The sequence below is a fragment of the Alosa pseudoharengus genome, unplaced genomic scaffold (assembly GCF_046254945.1).
Source record: "Alosa pseudoharengus isolate Yale_2024_CS ecotype anadromous, Long Island Sound unplaced genomic scaffold, YU_APseudo_1.1 YU_APseudo_1.1_scf_5, whole genome shotgun sequence".
Taxonomy (NCBI): domain Eukaryota; kingdom Metazoa; phylum Chordata; class Actinopteri; order Clupeiformes; family Clupeidae; genus Alosa; species Alosa pseudoharengus.
In genome coordinates, this window is record NW_027468837.1 from 15,149,443 (window position 1) to 15,168,954 (window position 19,512).

A 19,512-nucleotide genomic window follows, 5' to 3' on the forward strand; every position below is an offset into this window, starting at 1 on the left:
GGTCTCAATAAAAGCAATACATAATAAATAAATAATATGTTAGTCCAAGATATCAAAGGTTCAGGGCAGGGATTATAAATTATAAAACTCATAGACATTGATTTAGCAAAATAATGGATGATGGTATAAAAGATTTCTTGAAAATGTTTCTGCTTGATATAGGTACTCTGTATCTTCTTCCTGAAGGGAGTCTTTCAAACGTGTGAGGTAGTGTGAGGTGTCCTGAACTATCTGTAGGGTTTTCCTCTTAATGTGGGTTGTGTACAAAGCCCAGTGATAGCCAATGGAAACCAGATCTGTAAATACAGTATTGATTGGAGCACTTATACAGTCACGTCAGCAAATCAGTTTGACTTATTGCGTATAAGGGTGAAAAAAGTGTTTGTGTTTGTTTTAGTGTCTGCTTATTTCGGCAGTCTGCTTTAAACGCCAGCAGGCAAACAAAGGAGAAGTGCCGATCAGCTGGAAGATGAGATCAGCGATACCAGGGGCTTGGGGATGGGAAGGGGAGAGGGGCTGTGGTGACTATCGTCCGGCAGGGGCAGGGGGCAGATCAGATGGTGTTTGGCTCCTGGGCTTGGCCTGAGGAAGTATCATATGTGACACCCTCAATGCGAGAAGGTTATAACGTTCTCCTGCGAGGGCTGTATCTACCCAAAGGCTCAGGAATCACTGACGAGGCCTCTCTCTCTCTCTCTCTCTCTCTCTCTCTCTCTCTCTCTCTCTCTCTCTCTCTCTCTCTCTCTCTCTCTCTCTCTCTCTCTCTCTCTCTGCTCACCTCTTCCTCTTTTTTCTTCCTTTCCCTTCTTCTCTTCCCCCTGTTTTTCAGACAAATTTGCCTTATCTGTCGATCTAATTCCCACCACCTCCTCCTCCACACTGCTGCTCATCTCTCTTGGGGGTGTCAGACACAGAATCACTCCCTGAGCACAAGCGACACTCGAGCAGCACACACACATTGATTAATCCATCTGCATCCATTCAAATTGTGGCTTTTAACAGCTAAGTGGCTAATCAGGCAGCACACCCAAACAAAGCAATAGAGACCAAATTATCTTTATATAATTAGTTTAGTAACCCTATAGTCTCACATCTACTAAATAAATAAACAAACAAAAAAAGGCTTGACTTGGACTTCAAAGTATTTGGTTTCCAAATCAAGTTCAGTCCCACCACACTGGTGGAGTGACCTAAGAAGGGTGTGTTAGAATGAGCAACAAGAGTAAGAAACTGTGTCAGGAAATAGGGAATATCTGAGAGAATGTCTGTAAAACGAAATGCATCTTGATGCCAATGGAAGCATGCCAGGTTTTAATCTGATTTTGGACCAAGCGATCACTCCTCTCACCCTGCCTCTCCTCTCTCCCCTCCCCTCCAGGTTGTGTTGTCTGTCTATTCCAGCTGGACCAAAACAGGATGACTGACAATTTCATTTTTAATTATTCATCTGGTCCTTGGTGTCTGAAGGTCAGAAGATGATCTGCTTGTGCTACCCATAATGGGGGGGTGGGGGGGGGGGGGTGGAGAGAGGAAAAGAGAGAGTGAGAGAGGTGGCGTTGTCATTAAATATTTATTTACTCTGTGTACTCCAAATACACTCTCAAAATACACCAGCCAAACAGATTTAAAAGTTCCAAAGGGAGGGGGGGGGGCATCCCATAGAGACTTCTCACCCCATACCAACATGTTCTCCTGCTCCCTTTGTGATCTGGAGAGCAGCATGAAGAACAATGCATGTTGAAGTTAACCGATCAACTCTCTCTCCCTCACTCTCTCTCTCACTCTCTCTTTCCTCTCTCTCTCCCTCACTCTCTCTTTCTTTTTGTAAATCCACAAGCGTCAACCGGGGCAAGTTGGAGTGTTTGAAGCACCCAAGCACTTCAGCTAATCATATCCTGTTTCATCATGCCCCCCCCCCTCCCCGCCCCAGACCAGGCGCATTACTCATGCATACACATGCAACCAGGTGCTGCCGAGTGTTTGCACTGCACCGGCACGCCAGGCCAAGAGTCTGGGAGGGAGGGAGGGAGGGGGGAGGGCATCTCAGGTCTGTATGAGCTTCAGCCTCATGAGCACTGTTTGCTCGGCCATGTGTGTGACACAAATAGACAGAAGACAGAGCCTTTTTTAACGGAGTTTGGTCGCCTGGGCATGACAATGTTTTGGGTGACAACAAAGGATCATGAAAGAGTGCATAACAATGTGGAATTGTTTATACTCAGTATATGTGAATGTATGTGGTGTGTGTGTGAGTGCGAGTGCGAGTGTGTGTGCGTGTGAGTGTGTGTGTGTGTGTGTGTGTGTGTGTGTGTGTGTGTGTGTGTGTGTGCATGTTCATTGTTGTTGGTGATTGTGTGTATGTACGCAGTGCAATGTACTGTGCAGAGTAAAAGAATGTGTTCTCTTACTGGAAAATCAATGTTTTAGTGTCCAGGCACACGAGGCTCCTTCTGGCTGAAAACGCTTAGCAGTGTTTGAGAGTGAGGAGCCTTTGGCGTGGACTCAGAGGTAAACAGTGGAGTAAGGATCGTGTGATGTGTTTACTGTGAGCGGAGCAGCACATGGGCGATGGATGGGAGGCAGACGGACCCTCTCTGTGGACGGTGGAGGACGAGAGAAAAACATCGCTGACATCTCTCTCTCTCTCTCTCTCTCTCTCTCTCTCTCGCGCGCGCGCGCTCTCTCTCTCTCTCTCGTGTGTGTGTTTATTTGAACTGCACAGATTTGCCAGTTCTGTGTTTTGGTTTTTTGGTTTACCCCAACAGGCCTTGTAGATAGCTTGAGAGAGTAGTGTTATTGTGAGTAATCTGTGTTATTAGAGAAAAACAAGTCTGCTGTCTTTGTGCATGGGAAGATAACATGCTGGCTGTTAATCTCTGTCTTTGTGTGTGTGTGTGTGTGTGTGTGTGTGTGTGTGTGTGTGTGTGTGTGTGTGTTTGTGTTTGTATGTGCATGTGTGTGTGTGTGTGTGTGTTTGTATATGCGTGTGTGGAAAATATTTTTCATTAGATAGTCAGCGGAGGTAGCCTGATGAACAGCACATGTTTGATTGCGCCGTGCAGTGCACCTTGAGGCCGGATGTGTTTGTAATTACACAGTTCATTGAGGAGCAGGCCAAGGAAGTGGGCTCAGGGTCAAAGAGGAGAGAGCAACCCCTACCATGTGCTTTCCTAGTCTTGTTACAAGCCCATGCTTTACAATCACAAAACCACTGCATGCAATGGTGTATGCAATTCTCCGGTCTCTACTCCTCAGCTATGAGTTATGGTCTTGTGAAATTATTGTGTCTCATCCCAAAAAACTATCAGCATGCCAAGGATATAAAAGTATATATATGTGCCTGCCCAAACTTGAAGGCCTTGTCTTCTTTCCTTGGCTTATGAATAGCTAACGTCTAACACCCACCTCCTCACCTTTCCACCCTCCTCTGTCATCATGCTTCCCCACCTCCCGTTTCTCTACTGCAACCCCCCCCCCCTTCTTCTCTGTCCTCCCCCTCACACAAGTGTTTTTCCGGATGGTCTGTGTTTGTGTTTAGGATTATGCATGTTGCGTAGTATCTTGAGAACTTGACAAAACATGAAATATACAAACTGTTATACTGGAATAACAGAGCAGTGGAATATCTTCCTTTACTTAGACAGACCACATATCATGGATTCTAGAGCCCATTAAAGCACTGTTCCGAGGGAAGGAATTTAGTATAAACAAATGGAATAATACAAAAAGTACTACATATGCCTTGTGATTTGTGTAACTGTGTAATGTTTGGAACATGCCGAGATATATAGTATAATGTAAGGAATTCCATTGTCATACATCCTTTTCATGGTCTTTTCATTTCTTTCATAGCCTATGAATACCAATACAAACACACTCACACACACACACACACACACACACACACACACACATACACTGTGGAATCAGGGTTCAAACGGGTGAATGACTGCAGAGGTGTGTGAATACATCCTAAACGATGGCCCGAGTAACCTTGAAACAAGCAAAAGTTCCACAACAAATGTAAAGACCTTATTACATTCTATGGTAAAGACCTGTTGAATTCCTGCTAAACTTGATCTGTGAGAGAATGACCCACAGGTGGTAGATGGCTGTGCTCCCAGCGCGCTTGCTGCTGAACCGGAGAATTTACAAACATAGCATCTCGGCAGGCCCGCTGAATTGAGAGGGGAGAGGTCAACTGCAAGCGCAATGGCAGCGATTTGTTTTGTTTGTCGGGGGCTCAACAGGTGAGCTGGGGTGGAGCGAGGCTTCTCACAACACATAGCACTGCAGGCCGGGAGAGAAAAGCCGCCCAGGATCCAATGTCAAGAATGTCTACCACACACCACCCCTCACTCACTCACCACACACACATCACAACAACACTCAATCTATTGCTTTCTTTTTTCCACAGAGTGAGAGCAGGTATTTGTTTTGTACATCTGACTGGGAGAAAAGGAAACTATGCAGCTGTAAAACAGGGCAAGGGGGCAAGAACAATGAAAAGAGAGAAGAAAATATGACCACTCGCTTGGTGCATTGTATAGAAATGAAATAGACACCTTGCACCTGTAGTATCAGGTTGTTTGGACCAAGTTAAGCAGATTTTCTCGAGAATATGTTTTTGAGAACACCTATCTACCACAAAAAGCCTCCTTTTCACGTTCACTGGAAGGTCTCTGAAAAGGGGCTGCCATCAGGAGAAATACAGCAAATATCCGCTAATTAAGTTTATACACGTTTGCAGACCAACCATGTGTGGTTTTGTTGCTCTTCTTGTTTTTTTTTCTGGGCATAATGGCAATTGCAATGGTGGTAATGGTTCGGTGCAAATTACCCATGTGCGAACAAACACGTGTTGAGGCATCGCTTGTTTGTTTAAAACGGAACCGTTTCAGAAAGGGAAATCAGAGAGAGAAATGGATGTCTGCACGGTTCCTCTCCCCAGACTACCCTCACCCCCAACCTCACCTACACAGATGTCCTCGGTAATCATGCCTCGTTCCGTAACGCGGATAATTATACATAAATGTAGCCGTTTGAGAGCAAATGAGTAATAATACATAATATTACTCATTTACTCATGGTGTTCCCCAGGGGTCGATCTTGGGGCCACTATTATTCAACCTCTATATGCTCCCACTTGGAGAAATCATTCAAAATAATTTGATATCATATCATAGCTATGCAGATGACACACAAATTTACTTAGCTCTATCACCAAACGACTATGGTCCTCTTGAATCTGTGTGTCAGTGTATAGAACAAATCAAGACCTGGATGTCTCAAAATTTTCTTCAGCTGAACAAAGAAAAAAACTGAAGTAATTATATTTAGTCTAGTCGTGATCCCCATAGGCCCAATAGTAAACCCAGAAATGTTGAGTACCCTAACGTTTTATTGCAGAAATGTCATCTATAGGCCTAGTGGGTGGAATTCAACTTGGTTGCCTAAAGTTGCACTTTGGGCAATTTGCATAATTAGCATAAATAGGCAATTAAGGCGAGGCAGTACAGGTGAAAAGGGTAAAAAAATTAAATAATAGATATCACCATGACACTTTCTGAGTTGATTACTTATGTTAAGATGAGAAAAAAATGTATTGCATGTTTTTTATAATTTAATGTTTACATATGCAATCAGGCCCTATCTCATTAAAAATGCTCTAATTTGCATACACACAAAAGCAGATAGTGTGATAAAGCCAGGCTCAAAATAGTTTTTCCAAGGTAAACACGTGTACTTGGTTGGGTGAGTTGGTGAAAACCTTTAAGAAACTTGGTAAGGAGGCAGTGTTGACCTATGGACAGACAGATTAAGAAATTAAGTGTGCCATGCAAAACTAGAAAAGCACTCCGAGAGTGCAGACCTCCAAGCGAAAACATAACCGCCTCCTGGATCCAGACGGTGATCCGGATCACTCCCAAACTTTTTTAGTTATCTTGCGAACAAACAGTTGAACAGACAAACAAACAAACAAACAGCCAAACAAACCCCGATGAAAACATAAGCTCCTTGGCGGAGGTAACTATATAACAGCATGCAGACACAAACCAAGAACTATATACAATATGCAAAATAACCATATCCAGCATGCACACGTACACAAATGCACAATAACTATATACAAGAACTATATACAACATGCAAAATAACTATATACAGCATGCACATACACACAAACCCACAAGAACTATATACAATATGCAAAATAACTATATCCAGCATGCACACGTACACAAATGCACAATAACTATATACAAGAACTATATAGAACATGCAAGGCACGCGCACACACACACACACACTGTAAACTATATAACTATATACAGTATGCACACACGCCCACACACACACACACACACACACACACACACACACACACACATACACACACACACACATATTTAACAACAACCACACAATCCCACTCAATAGCCTTCACCATCTTCATCATTTCTTTCCTCATTCCCTTCAGTCTCATCATCTTCTTGATCTTTATTATTGTATTGTCAATGGGTTGCAGCAGCGGACCTCACCCCCTTCACACTTGCAATAGTCAGTACAACTGACTGACTGCAACTGAGGCTCTCTCTGACCGGCAGCCTTCCACAACATGACCTGAAGATGAGCACGCAGTATGTGCATCATCAGGTTGGCATCTGTTGGAGGAAGCTTTTTAAGCTTAGGAGGCTTTTTGCTGCGACTGTAAATTAGGTAGCGAGTGTTGTTCATCGACTTGGCCTTCTTCTGCCCATACAGTGCAACAAAGAACTCGGTCCCAGTATCTTTTAGGTCACTATGAGTGGCATCAGGTTCCCCAAGCACTGTATTGAGACCAGGAATGGTATTTCCTAGGAGTACTTTCAGCGCAGATGTCTTGCCCTTCCCATGGGATGTGACACTGCCTCCTATCCCTGTGGGAAGGGTAAGACATCTAGACATGGTGATATCTATTATTTAAAATTTTTACCCTACTCACCTGTACTGCCTCGCCTTAATTGCCTGTTTATGCTAATTATGCAAATTGCCCAAAGTGCAACTTTAGGCAACCAAGTTGAATTCCACCCACTAGGCCTATAGATGACATTTCTGCAATAAAACATTTCTGGGTTCATGAAATCACGACTAGACTAATTTGGTAAAAAGGAGGAAAGACTTAGGGTTGCCACTCTCCTTGACACAAAAGGGTTGAAGGCAAAGGATACTGTTAAAAATCTTGGTGTATTAATTGACAGTGATCTAAATTTCAACAGCCACATGAAAGCGATAACTAAATCAGCTTTTTACCACCTCAAAAATATTGCCAAACTCAGAGGGCTGATGTCAAAACATGACTTAGAAAAACTCATTAATGCATTTATCTCCAGCAGGGTTGATTACTGCAATGGACTGTTCACAGGCCTTCCTAAAAAGACTATTAAACAGCTTCAGGTGATACAAAATGCAGCAGCTAGGATTCTAACAAAAACTAATTGACTTTAAAGCACTATTGCTTGTTTATGGAGCAGGACCTAAATACTTGTCAGACATGCTTCAGCAGTACACACCTTCTCTTCCTCTCAGGTCCCAGGTGAAAAACCTGCTAGTAAAACCTACAGTTAGAACTAAACATGGTGAAGCAGCTTTTAGCTGCTTTGCGGCTCAGCTGTGGAACCAACTTTCGGATGACATCAAAAAGGCCCCAACTGTAGCCAGTTTTAAATCTAGACTTAAGACCAAACTGTTCTCAGATGCTTTCTGCTAACTGTGCCGAGTTACAAATTCTGAATCTGCCTTGATAATTATTCTACCTTGTCTTTTATTACTTTTTTTACTACTTTTGCCTTTGTTTTTGCTTACTAATTATTCTTTATTTTTAAATGATTTTACCTTGTTTTTATGTTTTCTTTTTATTATGATCTTTACCTTTTAACTATTCTTTGACTATATTGCCCTTCTATGCTTTTATTTGTTATTATTGTTTGGTTTTGTTTATGTAAAGCACATTGAATGACCTCTGTGTATGAAATGCGCTATATAAATAAACTTGACTTGACTTGACTTGACTTGACTAATGGCTACTGATTGCGCATCATCTGCCCCAAATGTTGGTTTGCCCTGAATGGACCACAGTGTTCTGGCCACATCTGTCTCTGCCTCGGCAGGACAAGATAAGCCTAAGATGAAGAAAGTGGACAAACTGGGAAATATTTAACAAAAAAATTATTCAAAAGACAAAACAAATATGGAATGTACTGTATGTGCTCTTAATGTTCTTATCGGTCACTGTGAAATATGGCCATTTTATTTACTAAGGTGTGGTGTGTTTGAATTTGGTTTCCTGTTTGATTAATGATTGCTCTCATAATGAACTATACAACCTAATATTCAACGGCAACATGATAAATTGTACAAGAAACTCTGGTAGATGGTGTTCATTCAAAGCCCTGGTAAAATGATGCTCTGCATTTTACTATATTGAATTGGTACTAATGTGAGGAACACAATTATTGCTCTTCTCAGAAAATCTCTTGTATGCTATGTTACCAATAACATCTACTACAGCCAATCTCTGAGTCAATACAGAAACAAAGAAAAAAATATTTTATTTCTGCTATTTTACTGCCCTTTTTATAAGACAGAGCATGCCCTCTTAAATATCTCTGAATCCAGATGTGAGCTTTCTTATCTCTTTTGCAGAGGTACCCAGTATGGACTTGTGTAAAACCATTGATATGACCCGCTCCAGCTCTGGCAAAGCCATTCTGCGCTGGATGCTTGTGTTTGAGCGTCATAATCTATAAACATGCAGACAGACAGACAGACAGACACACACACACACACACACACACACACACACACACACACACACACACACACAAACACAGAGAGAGGGTGTGTGTGTGTGTGTGTGTGTGTGTGTGTGAGAGAGAGAGATACAATTAAATGAAATGAAACAGAAAAACAAACTGTAGATGACCACACAACACTGAACTTTTACTGAAACACTAACAACAACCCCCCCGCCCCCACCCCCACCCCCCCACGGCACCATTTTCATCTGGGAAACACACAAGAGACCCTCCTGTTAACCTGGAGGCCTATTGACAGATTCATGGACCACCTGAAAATGGTTCTCTTCCTCTCCCCATTACCGCGTACTGTACTTGGAAGTGAGGAGTTAAAAGGCTGCACAGCAGGAGGAGAACGTGTCTCCTCACCTTCCTTCCTAACACGGCCTTCTCCAACAGCTGGCAGAAGCTTCACTAATCTTCACAATTAGTCAGGCATTTCCTGTTGGTTCTGCTCCGAGAAAGAGAGAGACAGGACATCTGCCAGCCAAACGTGGACTACATGGACAGAGAGTCCATCCAAAATCCCACATACTGTACAAACACACATGCGGGTTTGTATAAATCAGGGGTTCTCAAAGTTTTGATTGGTGAGGGCCAAAGGGGAGAAAAAGGAAAAAAAAACTGGAAAAAAATCCCATTTGTATAATCATTTTAATGACCAGGTTGCATCTCTACAGTTTATATTTCTTGTATTAAACACATTTTAATTCATAACTGAGGCTAAACCTGGCAAAACTTCTGAAAATCCTAAGAAAAATTGCAATGCACAATCCCTGGGGTTCTCTGCCTTCAACAGACAAATTTGGGATATAACAGTTCTGGTTGCAGTCCATTTCAAGTACAAACTTATTTAGAACAAACAGTCTCAGTGTGCCTTGCTTCTTATCAGCATAGGCCTTATAGCACCACAGGAAAACCTGACGGCCACGAAACACCACTAAACGGAGATTCTTTTCAAAGCACACAGTGCAGTTGTACAGTTTTATTTATCAGATGTTATCGCGGGCCGCCAGAAATGTTTACGCGGGCCGCAATTGGCCCCTGGGCCACACTTTGAGAACCTATGGTATAAATGACTTGCAATGTGTAATTGTGTTACGGGTATCAAGTGAGTGATATCAGAGACTTTCTAATGAGGAGACACAGCACTCAAAAAATCCTCCATAGAAATGCATGGGGTTAGTTTGTAACGCCAATATGGCCGTTGTCTACACATATCCCACCCCTCCCTCAGCAAAACGTCGACATGAAAATACATTGAGCCAATCATGTGGTGTGATGTGAATACATTGAGCCAACCATATGGTGTGTTGTGAAGACATCTTGCCGATCATGTGTTGTGAACCTGCCGCTGGAGCAAGATTGGTGTCGTGAAGCCTTGCACACGTGCATTTCTGCTGAGTAGGATGCCCGATGAGTGCCCAAAAAGTGTTGCTATATGGCCGCCGAGTGGAGGGACTTGCCTAAAAGGACTTTGGTGATATCCAATTAAACTCTCATCAGTTGTATGTTTACCTAGTGTACAGCTCTCAAAAATAGTTTTAATAGATAGTTTTATTTATATTCCTATTAGTGACAAAGTCATTATTCTCATTGAATTAGTACTATGCTAAAGGTAATAGTAAAATAGTAATGCTAAAACCATATGGAAGATAGACTTGACATGTTGTGAGAAAGTGTTTTGTGTGAGAGACCCCTGCAGAGGATATGGATCAGGCATGCCACGCCACGCCACGCCACGCCACGCCACGCCACGCCACGCCAAGCCACGCCACGTCACGCTAACTGCACAGGGCTGGACAGTCCCGCTGGTGTGAGAGGCCTAGGCAGGCGGCCGTGGCTGTGAATATTGGTGTAGTGTATTGGGACCTGTGATAAAGTTGCATGCACAATTAGTTAGCTTTTATCTCACAATTGTGATACAGGATGTTTTATATAATGCAGCTAGGGGGGATGACACTGACTTATGTCATCACTATGAGGCTATGTCATCCATGCTGCTCGTTTAGTAAAGAGTTTGTTAGCAACTAATGTCTCCCTCATCTGTGTTGTCGGACCTTACAACAGCGAGAGTCTGTTTGGAGTTAGACATGCGGAACTGCGGAGCATCTGTTCTGTCAAACTCTGGCTGTTAACCAGACCCCAAAGCCCGTCACTAAAGAACCTCGACCAATGCAGCACAGCGGCCCTGGGAACGCAAGACATGGATGGTCCATCGGATACCCTTGTGAAACACTTTCACGGTAGAGACAAAATGGCTGCCATATTCCTACTTACTCAAGATGTTTACCATCGACATACAATGTGCTCCCATCTGTCTGTGAGATGAATAATTAGCTGAGCAATGGGAATGGCAATACTCTACTTGTGTTTCAATGACCATTACTTGTCAGAATAAATGACCATATACTTGAAAGGATCAGGTTAACTGCAGTCCAAATCAACTTTTTGCCAGAGCTACTCAATCTCCACCCATCTTGATTCAGATCTCAAAGGATACATATACATAGGCCTACTGATAGAGGTCTGATGCTGTGCTGCTCTAATTATGTACCCTGGTTAGCACGAAGACCTTCTCAACTGGAATTGAGAGTGGGTCTGGAAAAGGTTCATTGACTTTTGACTTCCAGCAGGGGCATAACTAGCAGTGAAATTAAAGTTTACTCTCCTGTTGTGTTTCGATTTACACTTTTTTTCCTCTCAAAAATATTGTTCATTTATTTGATCATATTCATAACAATTTGGGTGTTTTATTTGACTTTAAAACACCCATGTGTATTCCCGGTCAAAAATAACCGGCCATTAGAAATGAATGGGTGAGAAAATAGTCAGTGTATAAAATTGAGTCCAGGCACATACCTATTGATCAGATGGACTGTATGTGTGCTTCTGTACATTCAAAAAGACACACAAACACACCCTCCCTCCCCGTCTTCCCCTTTCTGACTTGCATGAGCTCAGGTCGATGAGGCCTGCAGGCCATAAATAGTAAATGGAAGTTCAAAACTGGTAATTTCCAATAGAACTTAAGTTGATACAAAGGTCTATCACAACATTAGATGATAATACATGTGTTACTATGGATTTATTACAAGTTATAATGCAGCAGCCATTTTTGACTGGGAACACAAAACTAGTAAACTTGAAACAAGCACAACAGGAGGGTTAAATAGGTGTATTAAACTCTTACCAAATTGTTTCAGAAGTGCTGCAATCTTGTAAACGAAGGTTTTTAATGCAGTTGTTTACTCAATTCCAAAGAAATACACTTCCATGCCCAATTGTATTCGCGTGCCCTTGTTTTAGGGACATTAGAAATGGGCTTCAATGGCCTCTTGACCAGACGGACCTGCAGAGCAAATTCCAAATTTGCCAAAGGTTCATATTGGTATTCCCAGGCTACTAATTATGCACTATGGTGCTATTGAAATACAATTTGCTTTCAATTTCTACAATGAGCCAAGCTAAATCTCATTAAGGTGTCAACAGTGATAGAGGTGTTATCAGCAACTTGACTAATAAACAAATGTTGAAGTGAATTTACAATTTCATATGCAAAAAAAAATGTGTTTTACTTTTTTGTGTGTGTTTTACAACAGAATCTTACGAGGACCCCTGTAAATAGTTAACGCAAACAACAATCCCCAGTCTGTGTTAATGAAGTGCACTGAGCAGCTTCACAAGCCCTCCGTCAGCGTGTCACTCTGGAGATGGATGTCCCTGGGAAAGCTTTTTCTTCTCCTTTGACTCTCTGTATTCAGCAGTGTGCAGAAAGGCCCAGGTCTGTGTGTGGAGTGCTCCCAGCTGGGCTTGCTCCCTCTCCCTCTTGTCCGCTGGCTGGCCCACGCTCCCCTGGCCGATGGGAACTGAAAGGGCCTGCTGTACCAGCCTCTGTATGGAGCTCAAGAGCCTGTGTTGGACTTGGCCTGTGCTTTTGAGCACCACTAAATAGGGGAATGAATAGGGAAATGTTTTTAAGGCTCCAGTAAAAAAAGAAATATTGTGGATGAAAAAAGTGAAATATGTGAAATTGTTTAAGATACGGTATATTAATTTATCCCTGCATAACATTTTTGAATGGTGTTGGGTGTGGGTGGGTGGGTGTGATGAGCATACATTAAGAATGTTATTGTTTGGCAATTGTAAGCAATGCCCAGGCCTCGCAGCCTGGCATGGCTGAGTGCTCACTGATTGTGGTGATTGCATTTAATGGTGGGGAAATTTTTTATTGATTCATAAAAACTATACCTGTGTGTTGTACTTTAGGGTTGAGAGAAATTCTGTTTCCATTCAAACGTTCAACAATTCAAGAGGAACTATATAATCAGTACCTTCAAACGTACCCCCTCCCCCAATCCACTCAAGGACTACCCAATGTCAACTTTTACACTTTCACCCCCCCCCCCCCTCCCATTTACAAAAAAAGCACAGCACAGCATCATTCCCACAGCCATTTGCCCTTCACTCATTGCCCCCACCACAGCAGTGTGGGTCTGAAGTGTGCATAAGGTGGCAACCATTATCCCATTAACTGCAGCAGTGGCCAGGGGGCTCATAGCCATAAGCTGAGCAGCTGTGGCACTTTAGTGGTGGAATCGCGGCCCTTTGGAGACAGTTTAACACAGGGCTAGTATGAGGACTGGGCGTGAGGCCCATTCCAAACCCAAACTGGAGCTTAGAGGAGGATCTGTCTGTGGTGGTATCTTGTCTTAGATAGGTGACTATGTCCCCGCAGGCTAAGATGTGATGAGTGTGTGTATGTGTGTGTTTGTTGTGTTCTTGTGTGTGTGTGTGTTTCTTGTGTTCTTATGAGTGTGTGTGTGTGTGTGTGTGTGTGTGTGTGTGTGTGTGTTGAGGATGGTAGATTGGGTGGTGTCAAGCAATCAGGAACCGATGCTTAGCGCCCACCAAAGCATTCCGATGGAACAAATTGGCCTCCGCTGGTGATTGTGGTCAATTGTGGCTGCCAAGACCTTCTTTAATGTCAACGCCCCAAGCCCCCTGTAATGATAACAACCTAAAGGAAAATTCACAGGGAAAGAACTTTTTGTTTGTTATCTTTTATTGAGGTATGGATTTTTCAAATGTGGGCTGAATACCTTCTCGAGGTGTTTTTGTATTGTGTATATATTTTTCTTTGAGAAACAATGACATTTTTGTGTATATGTTTTGTTTTTGTCATCCCACTCTTTTGAAACAATGACTCTGAATCACTCCAATATGCGTTTCATTAAAATGCCTCAGATTATTTTGAATGCGAACATGAGTTTCAGATGGATCTCAGTCAACGCACATATAAACACTACATTTACCCCAAAGGGTGGCACCAACACCACAATCAAAACTCACAGATGCTCTCCATTCGGATGTGTATAAGTATAAGTATAAGTATAAGTATATATATTTCCCGTGAGGGAAATTTGGTCTCTGCATTTATCCCAATCCGTGAAACACACTCAGCACCCAGTGAACACACAGTGAGGTGAAGCACACACTAATCCCGGCGCAGTGAGCTGCCTGTAACAACAGCGGCGCTCGGGGAGCAGTGAGGGGTTAGGTGCCTTGCTCAAGGGCACTTCAGCCGTGCCTACTGGTCGGGGTTCGAACCGGCAACCCTCCGGTTACAAGTCCGAAGCGCTAACCAGTAGGCCACAGCTGCCCCGTGTGACATCTTCTGAATTGTGTGAAGTCCCAAAGATGCAAGTTATAGAACAAATAAAGGCTTTTTTACATACTCAGGCAGGCAGGCCTGGCTCAGCCTATTCGTGGCTGAAGAGTCCACAGGAATCCAGCGACCAGAGTTGTCACTCCTCTTCCCTTTGAACTGCCTAAATAATGGACTTTCCGGGCGAGTTCATTACACCATGCTAATTTCTATTATCAGCGATTAAACGAAGCCCCGGACTTCTTATCATAACCAAGCTGATGATTGGTGCTCTCTGTGGGGGCACGGGTTGTTTTTGGGCCACGCACCCCCTTCTTTCTTCCCCTCTCGGCTATTCAGAGTGGCTGATCCCCCCCCCCCCCCCCCCTATTCACCCCATCCATCCCATTCAGAGGCGCCCTATTGAGGCTTGGGAAAAAGGCCCAGCAGCTGCAGCTGGGCCGGGTGCTACCTCAGGTGAAGGGACTTAGAGGGCTCTGCATGAGCACACTGAGCTGGGGCCTCCGTCAATGCTGCCAGCACTCTTTTCAGGGAGCTCCACTTTTCAGAGGACCAAGTCAGTAGCGGAATAGAATGAGATGGGTCCCTCCTCTTTGCTTTCACTTGTTCTTTTTCATCTTCCTCTTTGTGATCTTCTTCTTCTTCTTCTTCTTCTTCTTCTTCTTCTTCTTCTTCTTCTTCTTCTTCTTCTACATTTTAATGCTACCAAAGGTTCTCACACTAGCCTACAAAAAAAAGTGATTTGGCTTTATTATTCACCATTTGCATCATTTATTTTTAAGGAATAGTTGGCAACATTGGGATTGATTGATTGGGCCGTAATTTTGTCAAAATGTTTTCTACAACCACATACATGAACATGACAAGCAAGGCAGATCTGTTACACTGTAGGATATTTCTCATTTATAAACCCCAACATGCAAGTGGTTTAACATGCAGTGCAGTTATCTGTGTGTGTGTGTGTGAATGGGATAAAGTATTTACAGGGTTTCCATTAGTTTACAGGGTCGGCTGCACAGTGTGTGATTTGAGGGTATAGGACTGGTTTTCTTTTATTGCACTTAACACCACTAGTGCAGCTTCCAACAGCTCTCAGATGAATGCCATTCAGTGTGGGTGATCACCCCTACACAGCCCCCTTACCACACACACATACAAACACACACACCCTCCTACTGTGGCCTAATTGGCATTTCTCCACAGCTAATCATGCACTTTAGATAAAGTAATGATGCTGACGAATTGCCCGTAAACACAAGGAGGCCACAGAGCGTCCTCACAGGCTTGCCCATGGAAGGAAATGAGGGTGACGCAACTTTTAAAAAATTCAATTTTCCAGCCCTGACTGGCACTGAAAGATCTTGTTGGGAGAAGTAATCCGATTTGCATACGTGGGGAAATTCTCTCAACCAGCTGCCTGGTTAATGTAAAAAAAAAAAGTTTGTTGGCATCAGCATTTGGGATAAGATGTGTTGCAGCTGACAAATAAATTGTGGTGTACTTGATAATTAATTGTTCTGTGAAGCAGATGCATGCAAGAGAAAACAAAGTTTGGATGTACAGCCTCACTACCCTTTGGTAGGTGCAGTGACCTAATAAATTGGGTAATTATACGTCTTGTTAGCATTAACAATTACCAGGTGATTGTTAACTACAACCTTATACGATGAGGTTTCTGACACTTAGTGACTATATATCTATCAAAAGCATAATAAATTATGATGGTCTGTTAGTGCAATTAATTACCTGTGGAAAAACACATTGTTTAAAACACATTGAAGCAACATTGTTTGTTTTTATTTAATCTGAAATAGATTGAATAAATTACTTAACCCTTTTGAAGATAATGCAGAAACTGTTGAAGCATTGAAGAAAGAAAGAGAGACAGAGCGATAAGGAGAGAGAGAGAGAGAAAGAGAAAGAGTTGGCACAGATGCATTCAACCTAAAAACACAGAACAAAGAATGCTGCCCAACAAAAGCAGGTTCACCTCCTCAGCGCAGCCACACTGAAGTCACCTTTCATTAAGGTTCACTGAGACACATTCCTTTCCTGGAGCAGAACAAAAACTGTTCCAGGCCATGGGTTCTTTTATGACATTGTTCCATAGCGCAGCTTCACAACCAAATAAACAAAAAAGCCACCTGATTAAACTATCTCCCTCCCCAGCCCAAATACATCCAGTCGAGGACGGACTACTCCAACACCCTGTATTTTACTTTGCCTTTAGGGTTTGGACTGAGGACATAACAAATTCAGACAAACACCCGCCCTGTAAAGAAATTAAAACAAACTGTTGACACAACCCGTATTCAACAATGAGTGTGTTCACAAGTGCTGATGTTGAGGAAAAGGTGTGATTGCAATACACTGAGAGAGAGAGAGAGAGAGAGAGAGAGAGAGAGAGAGATGAGCACCAACTCTGCCCTCACTGGGACAGGTCGGGGAAGAGTGTGTCTGTCATCACTGTCAGTCCGGCCACGGTGTACTCAGCCTGAGAAAATGAGAGAAACTTGGCAGAGCCAGGCGAGAGTCACTCACTTTATTAAACAAATAGTGGTGAGAAATGTAAATGTTAGTACACACACACACACACACACACACACACACACACACACATACACACACACACACAGACACAGACACACACACAGACGCGCACACACACAGACACACACTTGCACAATAAAAAGAGAAAAAAAATCAGACAGACTTGTTTGGACACCTGGAAAGATGTTGTGCAAACCTGGAGGCCTAAAGTTGCAAATGACTTGCTTCATGCTTGGTTACTCACTCACTCCACCTGCTCACATAGCAGTCAAACAATAACACCAATTGTTTTCAGACACACTTTACTTCGCAGACAAGAAGATTCATCTTCACTGATTATTCTGCAAAAAACTGCAAAAAGCATCATTAGAATCAATCATTAGAGATCATTACAATCAATACAATATGATCACTTCATCGTACATTAATCAGCCATCCATTTCTGTGAATTAATTTATTGATTGATTGACTGTCATGACTTTTGGGTCTTTGGATCAAAACACCTAATCATTTCTGTCCAGCTTTTCTGTCTTTTCCTGTACAGGTTGCACCATTTAGCCAGTGACCCACTATAGGTGGAGATGTCCGATCAGCTCTGCTTCCCATTAGCAAGGTATTTCCACGCTCTCGCACAGCCGTTAGCCATCGGAGTGCGAGAACGATGAGCTGGCCTCGTTTTACGCCTCTCCATTTTATAGTTGATGAATGGGTCGAGCAGATGGCTCGTTATCTTTGAAGATTCCAGCACGACGAGCATGATAAATCGCCCAGGGCCCCGAGCCCCCTTCGACCGGGCCCCGGTTATTCCCCTTCAAACCTGGAATAATCCCCCAGTGTGAAAAGTGTGCTTCTTACACCAACTATACATCCCCTCCCTCCCTCCCTCCCTCCCTCTCTCTCTTTCTCTCTCTCTCTCTCGCTCTCTTCCCTCCACTCTCCCTTTCTCCCCACCAATACCAAATCCAAAGTCTTCATGTCTTGCACCTTTCCTGACAGCGAGCCCAAACCCCTTTCATCCAACTCCAGCGTGCGCATATGTGAGAAGGCTGTGGCTCTGGCTTAGAAGCCGACCGTTGCACAGGCAGATGCGCTCATCTGTTGCTCTCATTATCGCCATTCCAGCACGCTCTCAACACACATTTCCTATCAGTCAAACTCTGCACAGCACAGATGCCACTAAGGACGCATGTGGGGTGGGGTGTGGTGGGAGGGTTGGTTGGTAAAGTAAAGGCCCAGCTGAGGCAGCAAAAGCTGCAAATATTTTCTTCACATGGTGAATCTCTTTAATGGGCTGTCACCCTCTCAAACTGAACCATAAATCCCTCACTTTTTGCCCCCAAACACTTTAAAATTGTGCTTGCTGTTGACATAGAGTGCATCTGCACAAGTAATATGGATCAAAATAGACATTACTCACATGTGTTTTATGAGAAACATATGGGTAAATCTATTGTTTAGTTAGTTTTTAGATGAATTAAAGATCTGAAGTGGTGTTGTTGTGACACTCAAGTCCATCTAAATCAAAAGAAATGGCTATAGAGTTTATAGGAGTTCTAAGACATGCTGTCGCGTCCATGCCAACCCAGTTTTCTTAATAGCTCAACATACCTTGCATTGAAAATATAATTTGTCATAGCCTGTGTTTCTGTACGTGGCACTACTGATCTCAAGTTCACCTGGAGATTTGACCTTTATGTCACACAAAAGGTATTTGTACACAAAATTATTTACAGCAGGCCCACTTCCAGATAAATCAGCTGAGAAGACATGTCAACAGTGATCTCAAAATAGCCCAGCAAAATGCCTGATCCAAATGCCTTTTCAGTTAAAGAGCATAAAATGCAAAGACAAACGCCCAAAGTGACAGCGTTTGTATTCCCGTGGTGCATTCCAATTCCCATTGTTGAAGAAGCTCATGTGCATCAAGTGAATTACTGTGAAGTAGTAGACACAGTCAATTTAGTTAATTCCATGAAACAATTATGCCTTCATTTGCTTTCCATATGTCACAGTGTTGCGGTGGAGAATGTATCAGAAATGCCACCTGATTCATATGAATAATAAAACCTCATAAATAACACATACATATAACATACAAAAAACATATGTGGATGCTATAAAATAAATTAAAAACAAATGATATGTAACATAGACCTCCTCTAATATCATTTCTAGTTTTTAAATATGTGGACTAAGCCTAGCCTATACTTTGACACTTCTTCCTTATCAAAACTGTAGAGTAGGATAATTTAGAAGAATAAGAAAGGGGTAGTAGGACTATTACTTGTTTTTCACAACTGTAATCAGACTTCGCTAAAAAGTATCATCACTATTCCATAAGTAGCAATAAAATAAACAGCTGAACCGCTGCAAAAACAATCGTTTAACCTTCCACATTGTAACTTTAAAATGTGGCAAGAGCGAAAGGTGGTGGTGTGGTTTCACACCCGGGGTGGG